We start from the raw sequence: 25,189 nt of genomic DNA, 5'->3' as shown, positions 1-25,189 counted from the left end.
TCTGATCTAATTTACCAACATTTCAGAGTTGCATTCTGTATACCATATTACACTTTGTACCGTTTGTACTTTACTGAATGTTCTCCTTTAAAATAATTCACATTGTGTACAAGCAAATTTATTATTATTATTATTATTATTATATTTTAGAGAGAATGCATGCGCATGAGGTGGGAGAGTGGAGGGTGGTTGGGGGGGGAGAGGGAGAGGGGGAGAGAGAATCTTAAGCAGGCTTCATGCCCAGCACTGGGCCCCACAGGGGCTCGATCTCATGACCCTGAGATCATGACCTGAGCCCAAATCAAGAGTCGGAAGCTTAACCAACTGAGCCACCCCAGCACCCCAAGAAAATTTATTTTTAAAAGAAACCTGGTGTCACAGGTTTGATATTCTACTTATAGGTTTAAATGAATAGATGATAAATACATAACTACTAAAAGTTTGTGTACCAGTTAAACCAGTTCCTGAACCATTGGTGGGCTGCTTGTCCTGCTCACGTCCTGGAGGGGGATTGTCTACCCAGCTTAGCTGATTGTCTTTCAGGTCATATCAAATAGGGTGCTCTGGGCTGTAAGTAACAGAAACCCCAGTGAAGCAGACTTAAATAATGGCATTTACTACCTCACACAACTGAAGTAGTGGAATTGTGAGTGTGAAGAATGGCCGTTTTAGGGGCTCAGTTATCTCCTCATAGACTAAGTCCTTGCCACCTCTGTGCTAGAAGCTTCGGCGTTGGTTTAACTCCTGGCAGTAGCAAGATGGCGGCAGCATCCCATTGAGACACAGCGTGCAGGGAATAGGGGAGATTGTCTTTGTCATTTTCTTTTTCCTAGAAGTCCCCAAGCAGACTTTCCTATAAATTTCACTGGCTAGAACTGAGTCACATGTGCATTCCTTGGAAAGGGAAATGAAATGACCAGGTCCTCTGAGGTAGAGAGGATTTTGAGGTGAGGACCACAGTGTCCATCGAATATGTCAATGACTAGCCTATGGACAGGTTGTCATGGAGGCAGGTGCCCACTGTAGGTCCATTCCATGGCCAACCCTCGCCCCAACCCAGCCTAGCTCAAGGGCAGACCGTTCCTACCAGAGGAGGGGCTGGGGTATGGCAGATGCCACAATTACCACATCTGTGCTCTCCCTTCAGGTGACCGTTTCTGTGCCTTCGAGCTCTGCCTGGCCTCAGGCTGAGCCATCGGCTTCCAGATCGATGCTGCCTCCTCCCTAATTCCCCCACACTCTGGCTCGAGGCAGACCTGTGCAAACAGAGCCAGCGCCCACCCCACCTTGGCCCCTGAATCTGGGAAGAGAGATTTTGCCCTAAGTCTGCTTTTGATGGGGCTGGGCCAGACCCACAGGGCTCATTTTCTCTGTCTCCTGCTAAATTCCCTGGCTGCTCCTCAGCTGTCAGGTTGCCAAGCCCCGAGCGTCTCCTGGCTCCGTCTGCAGCAGGAAATGGGCCTGACAATTGTTCTTCCAGAGCCGGTGATTTTTCAATATGTATTTGTGTGGATCCCACCCACACTTCATCTCTACAACCCAGCTTGAGTTCGGCTCTGATTTACTAAGCACGTACTACAAGCCCAGCTTTGTACTCAGCACCACGGGGGGGTGGGCGCAGAGGAAGCGTCTGACACGCTCTCTGCTTTGGGGCTTATCCTCCAGCCATAGCGACAGCCACACACTGGGAAAGTAAGATCACCAGCCAGGGGCGCTTGGTTTGGCTACAGGTCACGTACGTGGTCCAGATGAAAAATGCCCTGTGGGATCCAAGGAGGGCAAGAGAGACAGGGTGTGTGCTGATTATTCTGTCTGCCCTGGACTCAGGCTCAGAGACTCTCTGTTCCCTGCTGGGCGCCCTGGGAGAGACCTCCGTAGACCACATCGACCGGCCCCTTGCCCCCATCTTCTAGGTGGGCTTTGCCCGTGGAGCCACAGGTAGGAGACAGGAGGGCAGAAGGAAAGGGAGGCCTGTGAGGTGCCCCCCCCTTCCTCCCTGTCTTGTTAGGATTCTGGTTTGGCTGGTTCCTCTAAAGCCACAGCTCCTGGGGAGCGCAGGATGTGTGGCTTCCTGCTGCCGCTGGGTCTCTGGGTCCCTTTTTGCTTTCCCTTAGCCTCCCCCTTCCTCTGAAAATAGTCCTCCCTTTATTCTTCAGAGTTCCCTTGAGTGTGCTGGGACGCAGACTAGTGAACCATCCTAGGAAATAACCCTCGAAGGAGCAGAGCCTGCAGCTGGGCTTCTGAGCGGCGGCTGAAGCTGGATGCGCCGGGACGAGAAGAGAGGGCTTTCCGGGGAGCGCGGTCCGAGCCCGGGCACCAGGGAGGGAAGGCTGATCATGGGAGTCCTTGACCACCGGGCTGAGGGACTTGGCCTTCATCTCTTGGGTTGCATTGAGCTACTGGAAGGTTTTGAGCTAATGAAACAAACATCCAACTTTATTATTTAATGGTTTTGTTTTGCTTTTGTTTCTACTTTTCCCCTGGTTTTGAATTTACTAACAGCTAACGTTTATGAAACACTTACCTTGAGGTTGAATTGTGTCCACTCTGAATTTCATATGTTGAAGTCCTAACCCCCAGTACCTCAGAGCGTGACCTTATTTGGAGGCAGGATCTTTACGAAGGTTATCAAGTTACATTAACGTTGGGTGGGGGGCGGGCATGACTGGTGTCCTTATAAGAAGGAGAAACTTGGACACAGACACGCATGGAGGGAAGAGGGTGTGAGACCTAGGAGCAGCTGACCATCTGCACACCAAGGAGAGGGGCCTGGGACAGATCTCCCCTCACAGCCCTCAGAAAGAGGCACCCCGGCCCACGTCTGGCCTCTGGAACTGTGAAATACACAATTTCTGCCACTTAGGACGCCGGGTCTCTACCCTTGCTAGAGCAGCTCCAGCAAATGAATCCACTCCTGGCGTGTGGGTCACGTGTGCACGAAGTGAGTTGCGGGCCGGCCCTCCCAGCTGCCCCACCACGCAGGCCATGCCTCTGGGCCCCCCTCTGTCTCCGCACACTCGCATTCTGGCCGTAACACTTAGAGCTCGGGCGCCTTTTCCGTGGTTATTAACATGCTCATTTACTGAGCGCTTATTATGTGCCAGGTGTTCTTGTAGGGTCTGGAGAGACAAACGGATGAAACTCCTGACCGTCCTGGAGCACATCGGATGTGTCTGCATTTGTCTGTCTGTCTCTACCAGAAGAGCAGCTCCGTGAAAGCGTGACTGGGTCTGTACCGTGCATGACACTTGAATGTCTGTGGAATGAATGAGAAGGACACGCAATTAAAACATTGACGTTTTTGCCCAAGGTCAGTAAGTGAGGGCCAGGCCCCAGATGCTGCAGATTAGACAAGCTGAGGCTTTGCATCACCATCGTCAACTCAGTATCTCTTGTCAAACCATAGGGACAAGGGACTTCGAGCATGAAAAGGGACGAGCCACTTTACAGTCCTTGCTGAAGCCCGTAGCTCCCAGTTGTTTATTTGACGCAGAGATGCCATGACTCAGAGGACCCGAGGGATGTTTAAAAGAGAGGGACACACAGACTTTCTATGGAATGTCTATTCTGGTTTCAAGCACATCTAAATACCCAATTAGCTTGAAAGAACTCTGACCCGCCCATAGGCCAGCAGTGGCCTCCTAAGTGCTAGTTCATCCAAGGATCTCTGGCTACTGTGTGAGGAGCAGGGCTCAGTGCTATCTGGTGTGGCAAGCCACTGGTTTGATTTGAAGCTCTGAAATACATATTTTCAGCTGCATTCTTTATTGGAGGTAGGAAGGAAAAAGAAAGAAGGTATTAGCTGGCCGGAGGCCCAAGGTATGGCACAAAGAAAGCAGATTCTAAATGCTGAAAGAATCCTTCACCCCATACCTTGGGAATTCTCGCAGACATCCCCGCATTTTCTTCTAAGGCCTCCCTGCCAGCCCACCTTCCTCAGCTTCATCTCTCCTCAGTGGCCCAGGAGTCCAGTCTCTTCTTTTGGGTCACAAGATCACATGATCATCTTGACGATGTGATTACACTTCAGTTACCTGCCAGACACAGAAGTCCTCAGACTGCAACAATGGGGGTGCAAAATGCTACAATATTTGCATAGTGGACAACACCAGCCCTGGGGCCACCACTTCTGAAAGGCTGCAGATGCTATCCTGGAACAATGGCAAGTCCCCAACACCAGACCCTGAGACTAGGGCAGCCAGGCCTGTTGGCCAGGGGTCAAACACCCTCAGGGAGCTCCACGCTGCTCCAGCTCTCTCTCTCTCTTTTTTTTTAAAGATTTATTTATTTGAGCATGCACAAGCAAGGGGAGGGGCAGAGGAAGGAGAGAGAGAATCTTAACCAGACTCCCTGAGTGTGGAGCCCGACACGGGGCTGGATCTCAGGACCTGAGATCATGACCTGAGCTGAAACCAAGAGTTGGATGCTTAACCAACTGAGCCATCCAGGTGCCCCTCCAGCTCTCCTTTTCAACCATCGTCCCAACAAGACTACACTTAGACAACAGTCATTTGTCCCTTCTAGTAAAATGTGTGAATGATTTGTTCACTAATTTATTTTTTGCAACTAGAGTGGTTTCTAGATTACCTCCATTACAATGCCCTTCTACCCACTTTTATCCTGATGCGCCGTCGTGGGTGGGAGAGGAAAGGTGGAGGCTGGCCAACATGCTGGGAATTGGGCACCGGTGTGGGAGGGGCCGTGGGAGTGTATTGCTTATACGAATGTCATCATCTTATATGTTGTGGCAGAAAAAGTGGGGACCCAAACCTCTTTCAGATTGTTAAGAGATGGGCTTCTGGAAGACCCATTAATAGAATGCTTTGGAAACCAGCTTGGAAAATTTGACACGTTGTCACTTTCATCTGCTAAGCAGCTTACAAACATTCTCCCAGTCCTTCCCATGACTCCCTCCAACGTCTTTGCTTCAGCCCGACCATCTGAATTTTCCAAGTGAGATCACAGACCCAGAGTGGGCTGGCTCCAGGCTCTGGGAGGGTGTCAAAGGCAGATGTGAGGTTTGGGGACAGGAGCCATCAGTCTTCCGGAAGGTCACCCATTTCACTCAATCTATTGTGATAGCCAAAACCTGCCCATCACAAGACAACAAATCCCTGAATTCCTCAGAGCTCCAACCTCCTGTGTGGGAGCAGTCCCAGTCCTTGCACTGAGATGCCCCCTTGCCCTCCTGGCTGCTGGGGATGCACACTTCCCCAGGCTGACTCCTGGTGCCTCTGGGCTCAGGATGAGCTCGGGCCCCTTCTTTGCAAGAGTGAAATACTGGAGGGACCAGAGCTGCTTCTGGGACGTTTTAGAATGTGTACCGCAACAGGCAAAGCCCAACCCAAAGGGGCATTCTCTTTTCTAGGGGACCTCAGGGACTGCCTTCGGATTCCCCTCCCCTCTGACTTTTGTTGCGATGGCCCAGAGCAAAGTCTCTGGTCTGCCCGCCCCCCCCCCCCCCGGCCCCGTGAGCAGGACCCCTCTGCCGGGCCGGGGCTGGGGAGGCAGCCGCCGAGTTAACGGTCTTTTTCATGTGTGCCTCTGCGCCTGCCCGGTGAGGGGCATGATGGATGCCCTGGGCTACCCAGGGGGCAAAGCCGAGGGATGACCTGAGGTGGGAAAGGAAAGCAGGTTTGTAAATAAACAAGGGCAGAGTCGGAGACCCAGGGCCTGGCTCCCGCCGTGGCTTTCCGGGCTTCTGACGAGGGGAGCTCCTGAGGCTCCCTCTGGGGTGGCTGGGGAGTCCGTTATTGTTTTTGGATTTCACTAAGATGAACTCCAGATGATTTTCCAAGGGCTGATTTCACAGCACATTTGCTCCATCTGAGCAATCACTCTCTGCAACAGTTGGATTTCCATTCGCGTTTACCTCGTGTGCCCGGAATCAGGACTGTCTGCCTCCTTAGGGTCGAATCATTTTCTTTTCTTTGGGACTTGGCCAAACCCTTTCCGTCGGTCTTAGTTCCATCTAGGCATTTCCATTTGCGTGTGGGCAAGACCAGATCCAGTTCACAGAGGTTTCCAGAGCATGAGGACAATGGCCACTCCTTACAGAATACAGAAAGTGAGGAGAGAATCACCCTATCTTTTCATTTCACAGAGCTAGATATTTAGCTGCAATGGAAGACGTCAAAAGCCAGAATGATACCAACTCGGGAAAGGCCATGTTCTGTGCCAGGACACTTCTGAGGGGCCAGGACAGGCCTCTGGAGGATGCGTGCCAGGACGGGGATGGGCAGCATCGCGCACGGCGGAGCACCCCGGAGATGTGTGAGGGGCGGGGGGCTAAGCGTAGCCTGACTGAGCTGTTTCGGGGACTGAATGCCTGGGAGGCAGAGGCAGTCGACCTTGCATTGAGTCATGTCCTTGGTGTGTTGAATTGCATCAGAGGCTCATTGCCTTTATTTAATTTTGTATCTTCCAATTTTTCTGATATTTATACTTTTGCAGTACAAATAAAACCAGCCCTGGAAGTCAACCTGCAGGTCATTTTTTTTCACTCAAGGAGAGATACCTGTGCCTAGCCTGGACACAAGGGTCACCTGATGCCTAAATGGTTACGGTGAACAGCCTTCGATCCTCTGTGAGCCCTACTCTCCATAGAATGCCCAGCAGTCGCCCTGTCCTCATGCGTTTCCTTACTGGGACACGTGCCCTCCACCAGGACGGCCCTACTCCCAGAGCTGAGTCCTAAGATTCTCCCTGCTCATCCCAAAAGTTACTGCCCCTTTATCTGCCCTCTGACCTCACTTGGGGGGCCATGCTACTGTGGCTAAGGGTCCATCTCTTCTGGTGCCTTGGTGCCCTCCCCAGGGCATAGGGATGGAACCATGGAGCATGTCTGTCATTTACTTGCTGACTGAACACCCTCTTTTATGATGGCTCATGGTCTTCTCAATCCCACTGCTTCCTCCAACCCTCCACCTCTGGCTTTGCCACCCTCCTTTTCATGTCCCCAAGGATTTCCACAGACTGCGCTTGATGATCCAGCTGGGGGCAGCCACCCAGCAGAAGGGTGAGTCCAGGCCCTGGAGCCGGACCCAGATGCTGGCTTGTCTCTGCCTCTTGTTAGCTGTGTATCCCTCGTTTCTCAACTTCCCTGAGCCATAGGGCCCTTATCTGTAAAAACAGAGAGAGGGCTAATGCAGCTCTGAGTCTTACATTATAGATGATAGAATCTAGTGTTAAGTAACTCCCAAATTTTAGGAAAGTGGGAAAGAAAGGAGTTCTTCTCCACTGGGGTTTATTTTATAATTAACAATGGTTAGGGAGCCCTCTCTGAAACTTATCTCTTAGAAGACTGGGATTTCACTGAATCCAAGAGAAACGTGCAAACTGAATTCTAGAAGAAAAGCAAGGAAGGGAAGTTGAACTTTGCCAGACCCTTGGGGATTGAAGATCTTATGCAGCTTCCTTCACTGTAGTATGTGTGTGTCCCTGGATTGTGGTGATCAATTTTAATCAGTCAAGGATTAAGATGGCTGATTGTTCCCTGACATTGGCCTTTGTTGTGATGGGAGGTGGCCCTGGAGGCTGCACCTGTTTATTTGTCTTGTCTTTTTTTCTCTACTCAGACCGTGTAGTAAACATGGCTTGGTCTTTATTGAAACTCCACTCTTCTGTTTCTCTGTGCCTATCTTCCGAGTGCTCAAGATCCTAACTAAAAAACCCCAGGAAGGAAATCGTGGGCATGTGAGGAAGAAGTTGGCAAGCTTTCTATTTTCACTGTTCAGGTGTCTCTACTGCTTTTCACTCCACTACTTCAAGATCTTTGGTTGGGAAAAAGCACGGGAGGGTCTGGAAAGAGATCATTGCCTCCGAGGATTTGAAGAGAAAACTTGTGATTAGAATGTCTGTTTCCTACCACTACACTTAGGCTTCATTTCCTAACAAAAAGGGTCTATGCTCAAAATGCCTACATTGTTGTCCCCAGGAAAAAAATGGCTCTTGAGTTATGGTCCAAGGCTAATGGAAGGGCTGAGAGAGGGTTATGAAACCCAAAATGCCAATTTCTCCCAAAGGTTATTTATTTGAAGCCTACTAAGAATCATTCAGCATTACTAAACTTTTGAAGAAAGCATTGTTTCATGTTATAAAATATAATGCTATGTAAAAATATTTAAGTTTTTATAAAATATATACACATGAGAAATAGGTATTATATATATTAGAAATTCAGTATAAAATCATGTGTATATGTTTGTAATGTTTTTATAAAGTGAATAAAAAATTCTTGTTCCTCTGATTTTTTTTTCCACTGGGTTTTTTTAAATTTTCTTCTGGAAGGAGGAAACAGGCAGAGGGACATAGGCTGTGGGGACTTCTGCCAAGCCTAAGTTGGCCACAGGCAAAAACATTTGAGGACACTCTCCAGAAAAAGGACATTGAGAGTAATTTTTCCTAGTTTCCTCTCTTTTTTCTCAAAATGGTTTGAGAATTAGTGGTTGGGCGGTGAAGCATTTTCAGATCTCCACAAAGGCAATGGTACAGAAAAGTTCCAAGTGTGAAAGCATAGATTATCATCCAAGACAGAAATATTTGCCTTGTCCACCCGAAGGTGCAATGGGCATATGGGTTGGTTGTCTTTTTTTTTTTTTAATGGAAGGATAGTTGACACATAGTGTTACATTAGCTTCAGGTGTACAGCATAATAATTCCAGAAGTCGATACATTATGCTGTGCTCACCACCCTCCGTGACCATACAGCACTATTACAACACCACTGACTGTATTCCTTATGTTGTACCTTTCATCCCCATCACTTATTCATTCCATAACTGCAAATCTGTATCTCCCACTCCCCTTCACCCATTTTCCCCATCCCCATCCCCTTCCCCTCTGGCCGCCATCAGTTTGTTCTCTTTACTTATGGGTCTGACTCTGCTTTTTGTTGATTCATTTGTTTTGTTTTTTATTTTTTTAAGATTTTATTTATTTATTTGACAGAGAGAGACAAAGCGAGAGAGGGAACACAAGCAGGGGGAGTGGGAGAGGGAGGAGCAGGCTCCTCGCTGAGCAGGGAGCCTGATGCGGGGCTCGATCCCAGGACCCTGGGATCATGACCTGAGTCGAAGGCAGATGCTTAACAACTGAGCCCAGGCCCCCCTTGTTTTGTTTTTTAGATTCTACATATAATCATATGGTATTTGTCGTTTCCTGACTTATTTCACCTGGCATAATACCTTCTAGGTCCATATATGTTGTCACAAATGGTAAGATCCCATTTTTTTAAAAGATTTTATTTATTTGTGAGAGAGAGAGAGAGCAAGCACAAGCAGGGGGAGCAGCAGGCAGAGGGAGAAGCAGACTCCCCGCTGAGCAGGGAGTCTGATTCAGGACTTGAACCCAGGACCCTGGGATCATGACCTGAGCCAAAGGCAAATGCTGAACCAACTGAGCCACCCAGGCGCCCTATGATCTCACTCTTTTTTATGGTTGACTAATATTCCATTGTGTGTATATGTATGTATACATACACACCCCCCACATCTTATTTATCCATTCATCTATCAATGGACCCTTGGGTTGCTTCCATATCTTGGCTATTATAAATAATGCTACAATAAACATAAGGGTGCATATATCTTTTCAAATTAGTGTTTTCATTTTCTTTGGGTAAATACCCAGTAGTGGAATTATTGGATCATATGGCATTTCTATTTTTAACATTTTGAGGAACCTCCATACTGTTTTCCACAGTGGCTGCACCAATTTATATTCTCTCTAACAGTACACCAGGATTCTTTTTTCTCCACATCCTCACCAACACTTGGTGTTTTCTGTCTTTTTTGATTCTAGCCATTCTGACAGTTGTAAGGTCATATCTCATTGTGGTTTGATTTGCATTTCCTTCATGATGAGGGATGCTGAGCATCTTTTCATGTGTCTATTTGCCATCTCCATGTCTTCTTCAGAATAACGTCTATGTCTTCTGCCCGTTTTTTAATTGGATTGTTTGTGTTTTTTGGTGTTGAGTCGTGTAAGTACTTTATGTATTTTGGATTTAACTGTTTATTAGCTATGTCATTTACAAAAATCTTTTTTCTTTCAGTGGGTTGCCTTTTAATTTTGTTGATGGTTTCCTTTGCTGTGCAAAAGCCTTTCATTTTAGTGCAGTCTCAATAGTCTATTTTTGCTTTTGTTTCCCTTGCTTGTGGAGACGTTATCTAGAAAAATGTTGCGAAGGCCCGTGTCAAATGACTGCCTGTTTTCTTCCAGAAGTTTTATGATTTCAGGTCTCACATTTAGGTCTTTAATCTATTTTGAGTTTATTTTTGTGTATGGTGTAAGAATCTGGTCCAGTTTCATTTTTTTGCATGTAGCTTTCCTGTTTCCCCAACACCATTTATTGAAGAGACCATTCTTTCTCACATTGTATATGCTTGCCTCCTTTGTTGTACATTGACCACATAAGCATGAGCTTATTTCTGGGCTCTCTATTCTGTTCCACTGATCTGTGTGTCTATTTTTGTGCTAGTACCTTACTATTTTGATTACTGTAGCTTTGTCGTAGATCTTGAAATCGGGGATTGTGATACAAGCTTTGTTTTTCTTTCTCAAGATTGCTTTGAGTATTCAGGGTTTTTGTGGTTCCATACAAATTTTAGTATTATTTTTTCTAGTTCTGTGAAGGGGGTTGGCTTTCTTTTCGTCTCTCTTGACTATGTGCAGAATTTCTCTTCAATGAAAGAACAGAGAAAAGAGAACAAATCCAGCAGTGTCGGCTTCTGCTCTATCATAAGGAGAGGAAAGATATTTGAAGATGAAAATCAGTGTGGAATGATATTTTACTTGCAAGCTTTTAGAAGACACACCTAAACAGAGATCAATGGAAGGCAGAGAAACCAGGAGACAGTGGTTGATTATATTTTTCCAAATGTAATTGTGCCTCAGTTTGCAGGCAAATAGGTTCCCGTTCACAGACCCACTGTGAGCTGTAGGACCCTCTAGGCTGCAGGAGAGACCAAAATGTCCCAGAGCTCCAGCTTGGGGGTTTCATGTGGTCTGTGTGTGGGCAGGGCCCCTGGCCCCCAGTGCTGCACCAGGTTACATGAAGAGTCAGCATAGATGGTGGGATCTGGGCCCACCAGGCTTCTCATCCACACATAGACAAACACAAACACTCCAGACGCCACATGGAATGGCTGTGCTTTTTATTTGTATTTGTTGTTTTTTTGAAAAATATAAAAAGTCTGTTTATTATTTGAGGTGGAAATTTCTAAGCTGTATAAAGAGGAAAATAAATATCATCATAGACCCACTACCCAAGTAACCATTGTAGAAATCTTGGTATTGCTTCTTTCAGTGCTCTGTGCATGTGCGTGCGAGCGTGCGTGCATGCGTGTGTGCGCGTGTGTGTGTGTATACATGCACGTGTGATATTAGCAAGATTCCCCAGCATCTTGTACTCCGGAGAGGCTCAGCCCTGTGGCATTTACTCCGGAAGTCCAAAGTTCTCCCCAGTGTTTCTGGAAATCCCAGTGAGTCTTATGTCCTCTGGATTAACTCTGCCCACAAGCATCTATTTCTACAGCCATTTTAATTGTGTTGTTCTGCATTTCATAAACTTAGATGGGTATTAAGTCTTTCTCTGGATTTCTTCCCCAAATGTCTACTCACACGAGGCATTTACTGATGAAGTGGACTTTCCTGAAAATTTCAGGTGGGTACAGAGTTGAGGTGTCGATGGCAGCCACCATGGCACCTTTAGATGGAACACCAGGCATCTTTGTGCCTCGTAAGCAGCTCCCCCAATGTGGACTATCTCTGGCTGCTTTACTCTGGGAAGTCTCAGAATCATGCCCCCAGCTCCTTGCTCCTCCTTTGGTTCCATGCCCCTTTCTCCCCATGGTCATCACCATAGCCCCCCAGAGCTCTTCTGCTACTTTGCACGTATTCAGTACCCAACCTTCAAGGTCTCCCTTCTAATACACGTGGCTTATGAAGGAATCTCCTTAAACAGGGACCTTTCTAATCTTATAGCCACTGTTATAATAATAAAAAATGGTGAGATCATACTCTCTCTAGTCTTCATTCTGCCTTTTTAAATCAAGTATTACATTTTTAGCACTTTCCCATATCATTAGTATGTATCATTATTAAATAGATGCTTTGTTGTTCATTTCACTTTTCTCCTATTGTTGGGCATTCTTTGTTTTCGGGAAATTTATAAAGCAGAAATGATTAGCTTAAGGGGCGTGAATATTTTTAAGGTCCGATAGTAGTTGCCGAATTGTCTTCCAGAAAGCTTATGTCAGTTTGCACACCGCTGTACATGAGCGTGTCAAGTGACTTTATTCTTTAAACGATTTGCTAATTTGGCATTGGCTGTGGGAGACTCTTTCAGGGCAGGAAAGTATCTGGTCAGTTACAGCCACAGAGAGCCCAGGGCGCTGAGGGAGTTCTTGGCCTGGCTGGGCTTCGGAGCCCTGGGGTAGTCTACAAACTTCTCAGGACCTCTGGTCCTGCTGCCCCACCCAGGCACGGATGCCCATGGACTTGTGTAATCCACACAGGTCCTCCCTCACCCCCTGCCTCCTGCTCTTCGAGATGTAACATTCCCTAGGGTATCTCTTATTCCGTCTTGGATATGCTGCCCTCAGCCGCTCCTCCCAGCTATTCTACAGCAGACCAGGGTAGCTTAGGGGAACCGGCCTTCTTCCCCATTCAGTGGGGCACCAGGCCTGTGGTCCCACCTCACTTGTTTCTGTCTCCCTCATTGGAGCCTGGAAGGGATCAGAGCATCAGCTTTTCCACCATTCCATCCCTTCAGTAGAGCATTTCATGGGCTCTGCTTTCTCCCTTCCTGAAGGCCTCAGGAGGGCACACACAGAACGTCAGAGCTCTCCTTTCCAGACCCCCTTCTTTCCTTTTCAGAGATGGAAGACATCTAGGGAATGTGAGGCGACCACCCTTCGCTCTGTCAGGACGTTAGTGAGTTCTGCTTTTCCCACTTTGCAAGCAAAGCACACATGTGCCCAAGCAGCTGAGACTCTGGCTGATCAGACTATTTTTAAACAGACTAAAAGTACTGACTTACCTCACAGGATTGTGCTGAAGGAGCTTGTTTAGGGTATCGGATGAACGTTTACAAATATGAAATGCTTTGCATCCCCTGCTCTTACACTGCACAGATTCCTCCCTTGAGAACAAAGCAGGAAGATAGTTATAAACTCAGGCTGGGCAAAGGAACTGGGGTGATGGGCAGACGGGGGAGCGAGGGGCCCTCATGGGTTGGGTGATGTTCGGTTTGATTTGGCCTCTCTGGTCTCTGGACGACTCTGGGGCAGACCCTGGAGCCCCAGGCCCTGTCCAGGCCCAGCACATAGAGAGAGTCCTGGAAGTGTCAGCTGGTGATGGGGAGGCAGCAGGATGGGTGTCCCTGGGCTAGAACACAGCGGTGCTTGAGGCCAGCTGCCCGAGATGCTCTGATTTCCGATCTCCCTGTTTGGGTAAGAGAAACCCGGGCACATGCACACCCTTGTCTGCCCTCCTTTCCTCCCTGCCCCCCACCCCCAGCCCTTCCATGGTGTCCCTGGGCTCTGTCCCTCCTCGGGCCACCTGCTTCCCCAGCCTAAGCCTCTGGGGTGCTTTCACTGCCGCGGAGGGGAAGAAGATCAAGTGCTCTACTGTTCCAGGTCAGGCACTTTGGATTTAACCTTGAGGCAGAAGCTCAGCTGCCCTGACAACCGGCAGCCTTCTACAGCAACACCTCCCGCAAAGGTGGCCCAGCACGTCCTTGGCCACCGGCTTCCTGGGGTGGTAAAAATAGCCGAGGCCGTGCAGCTGCTGAAGGATGAGTTCTGGAAGGAGATGATTGATTCCCACAGCTGAGCCTCAGGGTCAGCGAGCGCCAGGCCAGTGGAGAGGCTGGGGTGAGGGCTGGGCCTGCCGGGGCTCCTGCTATAGATAGAGCTGTTGACAGAGTGATCCTGGGCTCTCCCCACCTGAGGGCAACACAAAACAAACTAATTCAAAGGAACTGCAAAGGGCTCTTGCGAAATGAGGCCGAAGGTGCACCTTTTCTTTCAGGCCAGACTTGACCTTTCTTGGTACGTGCAGTCATTCCCCGCTCCTTTGTCTGGGACAAGACTCGAAGCAGGAAGAGTGATCCCTTCCAGGGAAGGCAACGGGGTGGTAAAGTGAGAGGAGCCCCCACTTGTCCTAACACCGCGCTGAGGAGCTGTCGGGGCTTATGAAACACCCCGGGGATGCCGATGTCAGGCCCCTCCCGGTGGCCTGGAATTATTGCCACCCCGCCCCCACCCCTTGGGCTGGAGCAGTGGCCCTGCTTGCCTGGCCAGGAAGCTCGGTTTGAGTGATCTACCAGGGCTGTGGGCTGAGTAATCACGGTGATCCAAGGTTAACCACGCACTAGACGCTCCTGACATGAACAGAGTAGCTCTTAAGCCGGTACCTACATCATGAGGCTGCTGGGTTGTGCGCTAGTGAACAGCTGGACCTGTGAAGTCACACAGCTGGTGTAGATCTGGACAGTTCAGAGCCAGGGCCATATGCGTTTACAAGACATGTTTTATCAGGCAATCTATCCCCCAGTGTTCTATAAAGCAACAATAATCAGGGGAGAGAGAGAAAGAGAGAGGAAGGGAGAGAAAGACATTTGTGGAGGAGGGAGAAATTAAGAGACAAATGAAAAAGGATATGTTTTCAGATGAGATTATGAAAAAGCTGATGAGTTGAAGAGAGCTCCAGGCAGAGAAGATAATCCAGATGGTTGCTCCCCGCTCCCACCCTCCAACCAGGAGAAGGCACCTCATTGTAATCAGGGCAGAGGGGAAGGGAGAGGAGCACCCACAGGTGTTCAGGCAAGAGACAAAAGGAAGACTGCAGAGGGTCAGCACCGTGGGCTTGAGAGTGAAGTGGACCTTCCCTTCCCTTTGTGTTTGGTGTACCTGCGGGACATGTAGGTGTGTCTTTGTCTCTTCTGGAGTCATACGAGATGCATGCACTCAGCTCCTCTTCCTCTTGGTTCTTTGCTCATTCTCTCTCGTCTGGATTATGGCTGTAGAGCTCCAAACCCTTCCCCGAGTCGGCACTCTCTCTCCCGCCACTACCCTAATTCCTGAGTCACTTCTACGTCCCTCAGTGTTTGGGGGGGACTTAGGCTCTTATATATAATTGAATCTGAATTCCCCGGTTGTCCTTGATTGTAGTTTATGCAGCAGAGATCTGAATTTCTAGTTACACAAAACGGTCAATTCAAAAGAGGTAACCACGATAATGAGGGGTCTGGAAAGGAGTCGGACCAACCTTGGGTGGGGGTGGGAGGTAAGGCGGGCTTGCAGATATTATAACTAATCTAGAAAGGAGATTTCAGAACACCAAGTAACCCTACAGGTTACCTCTAGGTCAGTCCCTAATATTTGTGGGAGCCAAATGGAGACGTTTTTTCTTCCAAACCCCTCCCCTGTCCCAGACCCCAAGAGGCCTTACACACATGTATAAGTGCAAAGACCCCACAACCAAGCTCTGTCTGTGCGCTGCACCAAACAACGGCCACTTGGCCACTGCCTGGGACTAAAGTGTGCACATCAGCCAGCCTGGGGTGGACAGGCCTGGGAAGAGGCCACAGACTGGGTCATTCGGGCAGGGGATTCCCAGGTTCTAGTTACCCGGGTCAGGTCTAGAAGGAGGCGTCTCTGCATCTAGGCGGGCACGTCCCCATGGTCCCACAGACTTCTCCTCGTTTCATGGGAAGCAGTGTGACCCAGGAAGGGCTCCAGTGGGGCTACCAAGGTGAGAAGGCCGGGGGGGCACCCCCTTGCCCAGCTATATATCTGGTAGTGAGTATGTCAATCTCGAACTGTCCAGAAGGGGATGGATTTCCTGCCCAATCTACTCCCCTCCATGCTGCTACCGTCACCCACCCTGAGGGGAACCGTGAGAGTGAAAGCCCTTCTCCATCCCCAAAGCAGCTTTCTAAGGGCTCCAACTCCTCCACAGAATCTTCCCTCTCTTTCAGCCCCCGGCTTCCACCCAGTGGCAGCTCTCACTGTGCCTCGCCTGATTCCCTGGCCTCCCGGGTTGGTCTCCTCTCCTCCAGGCTCCTCACTGCCACCCCCAGCAGTCTTTACGACCTCTACACTCTCTGTCCCACTTAAAGCTCTTCACGGGAGCTCTGTGCCCACAGGATCACGTCTAAGCCCGGCATCCCAGCACTCAAATCTCCATAACCTGCCCCACCCCCCTAATCCCCCCAGTATCGGACACTGAGTCTTGCCAGATACACATACAATTCATGCAGTAGACCCTTTCTGAACTTCCCCCCCCCCCCCCCCCCCCCTTGCTTACCCTGCTCCCTCCACCAGAAAGACCCTTTCTCATCTGCCTGGTCAACATGTACTCACTCTCTCCAAATGGAAACCTTTCCAATGTCCCCTGCTCTCCCTTTTCTCCCCAGCTACAATTGATCACCTCGTCTGTAAACTGAGCTGGTGTTCTACATCAGAGCAATTAAAATACTTTCTAGCATTTACTTGTTTACAAGTCTTTACTTCTAACCAGACTGTAAGCTCTCGGAAGGCAGGGCCCGGCCTAGAATTGTGGGTTAAACTGAAATCCAAAAGTGTCCCTAGGGTCAGTGCTTCTTGCCACAGATCAAAACATGCGATGAGGGGCGCCTGGGTGGCTCAGTCGTTAGGCGTCTGCCTTCGGCTCGGGTCATGATCCCGGGGTTCTGGGATCGAGCCCCACATCGGGCTCCTTGCTGGGCGGGAGGCCTGCTTCTCCCTCTCCCACTCCCCCTGCTTGTGTTCCTGCTCTCGCTATCTCTCTCTCTGTCAAATAAATAAATAAAAAATTAAAAAAAAAATGTGATGAGCATATGTTACCCGATTTGTTTTTACCAGATTTTTTCTATGTAAACAATTCTCAAACAATGGGCAGAAACTCATCGTGAGTTTCTGCCGTGCCCTCAAAACATGGATGAGCCCATAGAAGGTGCTCAGTCTTGCTGAGAAGCCTTGGCACTGCCTGCGGCTGGAGAGGAGCCCAAGCCTCCACCAGTTCCAGGCCTGTGGCCTTTGTGTCTCAGGTGCCAGGGTTATCTCAGGACAAAGGCTAGGTCAGTTACTCCGGCCGCTTGGCGCGTCCACCCGGTCGTCCAAGCGGAGCTGCTCTCTTACCTTGGGAAGGGGAGAGAATAGACAGGTACGAATCTCCTCAGGCGGTCAGGGGTCAATGCCCATCTCATCCAGCCACGATACGCTGAATGGGCCAATGCCAAAGATGCAGTCACAAGCGAAACACAGCCTTGCCCTTGAAGGGCTCATACTCCGCTTGGAAGGTAGAGAAGTAAATCAGTGGGAACCGTGTAACAGAATGCCTGCCGAAACAGGGTAAAATACCAAATGATTGAAGGATCCTGAGTGTGGACGGCCACCCAACTCCTTCCCGTGGCTGCTGGCCCTGAGTGATCTAAGCCTGACTGCTCTCCAGCTGCAGGAGCCCCTCTGTCCTCTCGCTCAGTGGTCTCTCGGCACACATCGTCCCCTCTGAACTGTACCACTGGGGGCTCGTCTTCCAGCTTCTGCTGAATATCTGTCCTCACAGAGGCCTTCCTTCATTGCCCCATCTAGGGTTAACTTAGCAAATTTACTCGTTATCATTTGCTCTCAGTTTAAAGCATTTTTTAAGTGTGACCATCTTAAGTTATATTTTATTATCTCTCTAATCCAAACAGACGAAACTCCATGAAGGCAGAGACTGGGTCCATCTTGTTTTTGACAGCACCTGGCACATAGTAGGACTTAACAATCGTTTGTGAAGCAAACGAAAGAAAGAAGGGCTCTCGTTGGTTTTCTGGCATGTGATGGCGTGAGGTGGGGGAGATGTCATGGAAGGCTTCCCAGAAGATGGGGCATTTGGATGACACCTCGTAGCATTATTAAGACTTTGCCAGATGGAAGGGCTCCTGCAGGCGTACTAGCAGGGATATGATGCGGACAGTGGTGAAGCCGTGGGGGGCAGGGCTACATGTAGCTCAGCTGGGCTGGTAGGGAGGGAGACAACTGCTATCTGTAATCGGTCCCTTTTTGTGTATGGCCCCTCCTTGGTGGATGCGACAGTGAGGTGAACTATAAAAGTCTACTGTGACAACCACCCCCTGGGCAAGCCCACCCAAGCTAAACACTCAACACAAGCTAAACAGAATTCAGTGAGCTACCTGAGGGACCCAACAAGGAGGGCAAGGACGCTCAAGTGACCTCAGATGATTCCAAAATCTGAGGAAAATACTCCAGCAAGCCTAAGTCATCTGATCATGAGACTCATCTCCTGACTGTCTCTGCTCACCAAGAGCTGGCCAAGGACATTCGAGCTCTGCCAGGCCACCGGGCCACATTCCCAGGTTCCCGGGGACAGATACCCACTCTGTTCTACCCCCATCACACTCAAGGGGAAACACACAGAATGGGCTTGTGTCCATGGACTGGCAGACACCTGCTCCAGAGCCAGCAAAATAACCATCATCTTTGCCCTGGGCCAGTGGGCAGGGCTGTGGTGGGCAGAGCCACGGGGATTTATGACACCCAGGCTCACCCTCAGGACGGTGCCAGGTAGAGTCTCCAACTTCACCGGGCAAGGTCTCTCCCTTCCAGTGATTTATGAATCCAGAGTGAGCCAGCCATTTTTTCCTTTTCTTCTTTCTGCTCCTTCTCCCTGGACAAGTGGGTTCCACACCAGCATAGGCACTGTGGGTGTGCCCATCTCCCCATGGCCCCTGCTGTTGGGGGACGGGTGGCTGCGGGTCCGTGGCCACGTGTGTTTTGCTGCTACTTTCAGCTCTGTGTCGCACTTGGGCCACAGCCCCGGTCATCATCCTTGCACTATGGCCTCTTTTTTTTTTTTTTTTAAAGATTTTTATTTTATTTATTCATGAGAGACAGAGAGAAACAGAGGGAGAAGCAGGCTCCCAAGGAGCGGGAAGCCCGATGCGGGACTCAATCCCAGGACCCTGGGATCATGACCTGAGCCGAAGGCAGACGCTTAACCACCTGAGCCACCCAGGCGCCCGCACTACGGCCTCTTTGGCAGCCGGCGTCTACTCTCCATCCATTGTGGGCCTGGCTCCAAACGATGAGGTCCAGTTTTTCTCTGTCCTTCTCATCCTCCTACCTCCTTTTTTCCTTCTATAAGAACACAAAAGTCTCTGATTTCTTGGCATGAAAACTGAGGGGACTGGGGTTTCCTTCCGTAAGAGAAGAACAGTCATGAAAGCTACCCCCAAGGAGCTAGTGCCCTGAGCCCACTCTGTTTGGGCCGTACCATGAATGGGCCTTGAGCTTTTTCAGAATCATCCCTTTGCCCCAAGAAGTCAAAGAAGGAGGAAGAGAATGGCATTCACCTCTCTGTTGTTCTTGGGTGCCCCGCCCTTACTCTGGGGCTGCATCAGGGCGTTGGTGTCCTCAGGGTCTGGGACATGGCAGAGGCACAACTAAGACAGAGTAGGAGGGAGGTGGGGAAGTACCTCCCGGCATCGCCAGCTTTGGAAGCCAGAGTTCCTTGGCAAAGAACCTGCATTCACTCACACCCACAGGGGGCGCTTGGGTGTTTACCGGGTAGAAGCAGGCATCTACAGACAATCTCAAGCAAAAAGCAAGAGCCACCACCCTATGAGGTTAGGCCCCTTCCCCTCTGCCCTGCCCTGGCATGGGGGAGGAAGGGTTGGCGATCCTGCACCAAGACCCACAGCAGCCCCCCTGCATTCTGCTGAGGAGAACTGACAGACGCCAGGCTGACTGAGTTCCCGCTCCAAATGTGGCAGCCAGCAGCAGGGTACAGCAGGTCTCAGGGAGGCCAGGACTGCGGCGTGTGGCTGCCCCCGCTCTGGTCTCTGCTGGCCTCCATGGCCTCCACCAGCCTACCTGCACCTCTTCCTTCAGCAGAGCTAAGCACAAATGTGGGCTGGAGACTCTGGGTGCTTTGGGGGCCTCGGGGATTGTAGGGAAGGCACCCAGCGTGCTTGTTTCAGGGGTCCCCACTCTTGGGATGATGCCCTATTGTGGGTGATTACTAATGCATGCCTACCCCTCTGGAGCGCTTACTTTCTGGCCGGCCCTGCGCGCAGTGCCTTATGTCATCTCACTGAATCCTTTCAGCAACCTGTCAGGAATGCGTTCTATTTCAACTTCTGTAGATGAGACTGAGCTTCCTTTGAGTTTAATTATTCAAGATCAAACAACCTGTAACTGGGGGAGCCAAGAATTCTACGCATGACTCCAACGCTCCTGTGCTTAGGAAGTGAATTATACTGGCCCCTTCCCCAAGGGTTATCAGAATTCAGATCGTTAAGACACACTCGGTAAATTAGTCAAAATTCCAAACAGTTAAATCCAGGCCATTCAGATAAAGGGATCAATTTCCCAGAATACGAGTGGGGACGAAGCAGAGACGCCACCTGCCCTTCTGTGCCGCTGGGCAGCCACCAGCTGGGACGTCTTCCTCTGCTCCTCATTATCTGCCAGAGGCCCAGCTCCAAATACCATTGCACTGGGGATTAGGGCTTCAACAGATGAAGTTTGGGGGCACAGAATATTCAGTCCATAGCAATCACATAGCCAGTAAATGTCGGAGCCAGGGTTTGAAAGCAGATGGTCTGACTCTGGTATGTTCTACTGCCCTGTGAGATCTTCCATAAGCAATATTCTATATGGCTGTTTGGTAGCCTATTTTCTTTAACTCCGTAATATATTTTGACCATGTTTCTATTTGAATAAATATATATCTACCACATCATTTTAGTGATTGTACCACTAATGGAGTGAGGATACAAAGAGTCCAAATTCTTCTACTGAATACTCATGTGATCTTACTGCTTTATGCCTTTGCCATACGAGGCCGATGGTGACGATATCTATCACATAATTTGAGGGCCTTAAATAAGGCATGTAAATATATTTATAAATCATCCTATATAAATATAAGACATAATGATCATTGTTATGATTAATTATATACCAGGATGGGGAGACTTCCCACAGATCGAGGTACTGCAGGGAATAGAACTACTGGTTACCTGGATGTTCTCACTTGGTGAAAGTTCACTTGTGATTTGTGCCCCTTTTTGTATATGTTACATTTTAGAGCACAATGTACATTAAAAAACGATTCCTCCTTTTCTATGGAATTAAGTGCCAATTTCTGATTCTGGCATTAAGGGTCTTCTACACTATGACATGACCTACCTTCTCAGCCTAATCCCCCTCGTCCAGCCTTACCAGGGGACACATCATTCTGTTCAGTCGTCCTATACATTCTTATTTCTGCATCCTTAGTCTGGTGCTTCTATGACCTCCCCTTTAAGATCTTCTCAGATACCATCTTCTCTATGTGTTCTTCCTTAGTCTCTGTTCAGCCCCCCTTTTGAGTCCTCTTCTTCCTTGAGTTCACATTCTGTGTCCTACTCATCAGGGACTTTCTGACAACAAAGAGTCTTTGAGTGGAACTTTCCAGAATCCTCAGTGCAGGCCTCCAGTTCTGGGAGCTCTCCTTTGTGGGTCCCTCTCTCACAGAGGACGTTGATTTCATGGAGCCCTGACCTAGGGTGGCTAATGGTTGAACACATTTCTGACTTTGTTTGAGAAAAGTCCCATAGCATGAAATGGAAGCACTGCTGTTTTTGCCTTGCCTGGAAGTTTTCTGTATTTTCTTTCCAGCTAAAGTGTAAGTCCCAGGAGGGCAGCGGCCATGCGTCATATGTGTTTGTATCTGCTCCCTGCTGACCCTGACCATGGGCAAGCACAATGGTGTGTCTGGGGCAGAGGCACCATGGGACATGGTATGATGTCTACTGATTTTGTATTCATTGGAGCATATTACTAAGAAAGCTCCGCTACCTGCTATACACACCATGTAGGGCCCTTTAGCAGTCACAGGGAAAGCCACCTGGCCATTGTTCACCATCTTTGAGCCAAAGGAAACGGAGCCACAGAATGATTCCCAGGCAGCAGGGCTCTGATGTGGCTGGTGGCTTTGACTTGACCCATTGGGAATCCCTCCGTGAGGGAACTGATAGGGAAAGTCTTTCTCATTCCATTGGTTCTTCAACTGAATGGAATATGTTAGAGCAGGGGTTGGCAAACTTTTCTGTAAAGGGCCAGACAGTAAATACTTTAGGCTTTGCGGGCCATGGGATCCGTGTTGCAGCTCTACTCAGCTCAGCCATTATAGCTCGAGGGAGGCCACAGACAACACATACGCACATGTGTGACTGTGTTACAGGTAAACCTGATTGTGGACACCAAAAACATTTGCATTTCATATTATTTTAACATCACAAAACAGTATATTCTTCTTTTGAGATCTAGAAGCCGTTTAAAAATATAAAAATCTGTCTTAGCTTGTGGGCTCCAGCTGGCCAACCTCTGAGTTAGACCAGTGTGAGGGCAGGCTTTCTTTTGCTGTATGGAATTCCTTTTCAGACAACTTGCATCAGAATCACTGAGAGGGGGAGGAGGATGCTGCTAAAAGTGCAGCTTCCTGGTCCCCTCAGCAGACCTGGTGAACCGGACTCCTGGGGAAGCTGTCCAGGGAACTGCAGTGGTCACAGATTCTCCTGGATGAGCATAGAACACGCTATGCGTGGAGAACCATTTCAGACAAAAGGACACCAAGAACTTTCTTAGGAGAAGCTTTTCAACTTTGGCAGAAAAACGAAGCCAGCCAACAAAATAAGTGCTTCCTACCAAAGCAGGTTCTTTTAGGATATTTTGAAAGCCAATTAGAGTTCTCCCTACACTTCTCCAAGGTATTTTAATGTTGCTCAGACTCCAAGTGCTGTGTTTTCTAGAAAGAACGAGTGGGCCACTGGGCCCTTCTCAGATAATGTTGATTGCCCATTTGGCATCCACGTCCCTATTTTTCTTTCCAGCTAAAAGAACCCCAGTTTTGTTCTGGCATCCAGCCTTAAGGAAGGTGACCCTGTTGCCGTGAGATGTGCTGGTAAATACGTATCAACTGGCTCTTCAGGAAAAAAGCCTGGTATGTAGCGTCTGCCAATTCCTGTGGTATAAATCTGCCCATTGTGGCTGGTTTCAAGATACCCACACGAGGTCACTAAATGGAGGGCTTTGGTAAGAGCTGTGCGCTGTCAGCTCCTGCAGACTGGCCTGAGCTGCTCCAGTCCAGCACTACTTTGGCCACTCAGAGATAAAGAGTCTAAGTCAATCAATCATGGGATCCTGTCCCTATGTCAGTCATTGGCTTGGGAGCAAAAGATCTTAAGGATGGGATTGGGCACTTTAAGAAAAGTTTTCTTTGTTAACAAAGGAACAAATGGCTTCTCCCCTTCTACTGGATGTGAATGGACTGCAGTCATTTACATTCCACTGTGACGTAGCATTGGCAGCCGTCATGGAGGTCATGGGGGCAGCTAGCCTGTGGACAACTGAACACACCACGGATTGCAGAAGGGAGACGGGAAGGACTCGGGTCTTTGGTTGATGTGATCAAGCTGCTGAATTAACTGGGTCTGACAGCACTGTGTATCAGAACTTCTAATTATGTGCATTTAGCAAACTTCCAGATTGTTTACGTTGGTTGAGTTGGGGAGTTTCTGTTACTTGCAGCAGAAAGCTTCCCAAGTGATGTATCTTTTCTCATTGATCACTCAGAAATTAAGAAGAGGGGTTATGTGAGTTATTACCCAGCCTTTAGCACCTCACCATGGGCAGACTCAGAGGCAATAAAGCTACAAGCTAGCTTCTCGTGGCTCATTATCTCTTCCAAAGCCCACTTACCATGTGAAATGTCACCAGCCTTCTGTTTCACCTCTTGCTCCACCACCGCCAGCACGAGTGATGTAGGGCATTATTGGGGCTTCGCAACGGCGTGTGTGGCTGAGGTTTAAATGAATTTCATCAGCATGATTAAATACTTATTACATGAGTCAAACATACGGGCTTCATTAAGCTAGTGAACTCCCAGGAACCTCCTCTTCTGTTTATACAACCCATCTGGACTCTCAGATTACTTTAAAGAAATGGGATAAATGGAGTTCGGTATGACAGCCAGGTCGTCTTTCAGCATTATACTCTCAGAGGAAACTCATCTTCCATTGCTAACTCTGGCTTCCATACAACTGGGTGCAAAGGTTTTTTCCATCTGCTTCTGGCCTCCGTTAAAGCCTGACATGATGCTGAAATTGAGACTTTAAGTGTAACTTGCCAGGACATGACAGACATACTTTTCTCATTGAAGCATGGAACATTGTCTAAAGTCATTTGCAAGCACAAACCTTGGGCCTTTTACAGGGGAGGGTACACCTTGAAAGCAAAATAAAGGACGAGGTTTAATTAACTTACCGGGGCTCTGTTAGTCGTTATTAGAAGCTCTTTATCAAATTAAAGGCCTGCTGGGAAGGCAGCTGAGTGCCTAGAAGCAGTGACATGCGTTAAGTGCCAAAGTGGGTTTTAATTGGCTGTTTAAATGAGGAAAAGCTCCCTGCAGTGTGACAGACACATAGCGGGAGTGTGCAAACACACCACACACACACACACACACACACACACACACGACGGAGCCCCAGGCAGTCTGGGAAATCACAAGAATCACATTTTTGGAAAGCTGACATCCCTAAAGAGGGACCACAAACCTACCAGGATGGGAACCCTAAAGCACATGCTTTATGCTCAATAAATGCCATTTATTATTTCTAATAATAATAAATAACAGGATGGAGCAGTACGTTGTTTGAACGCTGCCAAATGCATATTGTATGTAGTCCAGCTGCATGGCCAGGGTCCTCTTACTCTAGGATCAAACTCAGGGTTTTGCTTTGTTCCCATGTCTGTCGGGCCACTGACATCACATGGAGTCATGTTAGCTACCTTGCAGGAATGTTCGGAGAGATTTATACAAAGCTTCTAGCAGTGCCAGGCACATACTGAGAGCCCAATAAATGATAGTTATTTTGGCCAAAACGTTTTTTATACTATACTCCTTGAAAAGATTATTGGGGATTATTTATTCCTAACATCCCTAGTTAGAAGAGGCACAGCGGCAGGGTGGCTAAGCTGTGATGTCAGATTTATGTTGTTTGCATGCTGGTCCCACCCCATGAAGGGGCCTTTCTGAGCCTCAGGCTCTTTTTCTATGAAATGGGGTGAATCATACCTACTTCCCTGAGTGGTGGGGAAATCCTATGATCATGCTGGGAAAGAGCTTAGCA

At 48.8% G+C, this 25,189-nt stretch overlaps 3 long non-coding RNA genes across 3 annotated transcripts; 1 reads left to right on the top strand and 2 right to left on the bottom strand.

Annotated features, from left to right (window-relative positions):
• Positions 1–384: 384 nt before the first annotated feature.
• Positions 385–2,442, top strand: LOC118002122. Its single transcript, XR_004676949.1, has 2 exons — positions 385–1,938; positions 2,157–2,442. It is a non-coding gene; the product is annotated as an uncharacterized LOC118002122 (long non-coding RNA).
• Positions 2,443–2,510: 68 nt separating this feature from the next.
• Positions 2,511–5,975, bottom strand: LOC118002123. Its single transcript, XR_004676950.1, has 3 exons — positions 5,873–5,975; positions 3,874–4,034; positions 2,511–3,256 (listed from the first exon to the last, which is right to left on the bottom strand). It is a non-coding gene; the product is annotated as an uncharacterized LOC118002123 (long non-coding RNA).
• Positions 5,976–10,587: 4,612 nt separating this feature from the next.
• LOC118002120 lies at positions 10,588–23,894 on the bottom strand. The gene is made up of 4 exons (XR_004676947.1): positions 23,760–23,894; positions 17,148–17,347; positions 13,043–13,144; positions 10,588–10,735 (listed from the first exon to the last, which is right to left on the bottom strand). It is a non-coding gene; the product is annotated as an uncharacterized LOC118002120 (long non-coding RNA).
• Between the last annotated feature and the right edge of the window lie 1,295 nt (positions 23,895–25,189).

This window comes from Mirounga leonina, unplaced genomic scaffold (assembly GCF_011800145.1).
Source record: "Mirounga leonina isolate KUSES-001 unplaced genomic scaffold, KU_Mleo_1.0 Mir_82, whole genome shotgun sequence".
NCBI classification, from domain to species: Eukaryota; Metazoa; Chordata; class Mammalia; order Carnivora; family Phocidae; genus Mirounga; species Mirounga leonina.
The sequence above is the reverse complement of the archived record's forward strand: the minus strand, read 5'-3'. Positions and strand labels throughout refer to the sequence as shown.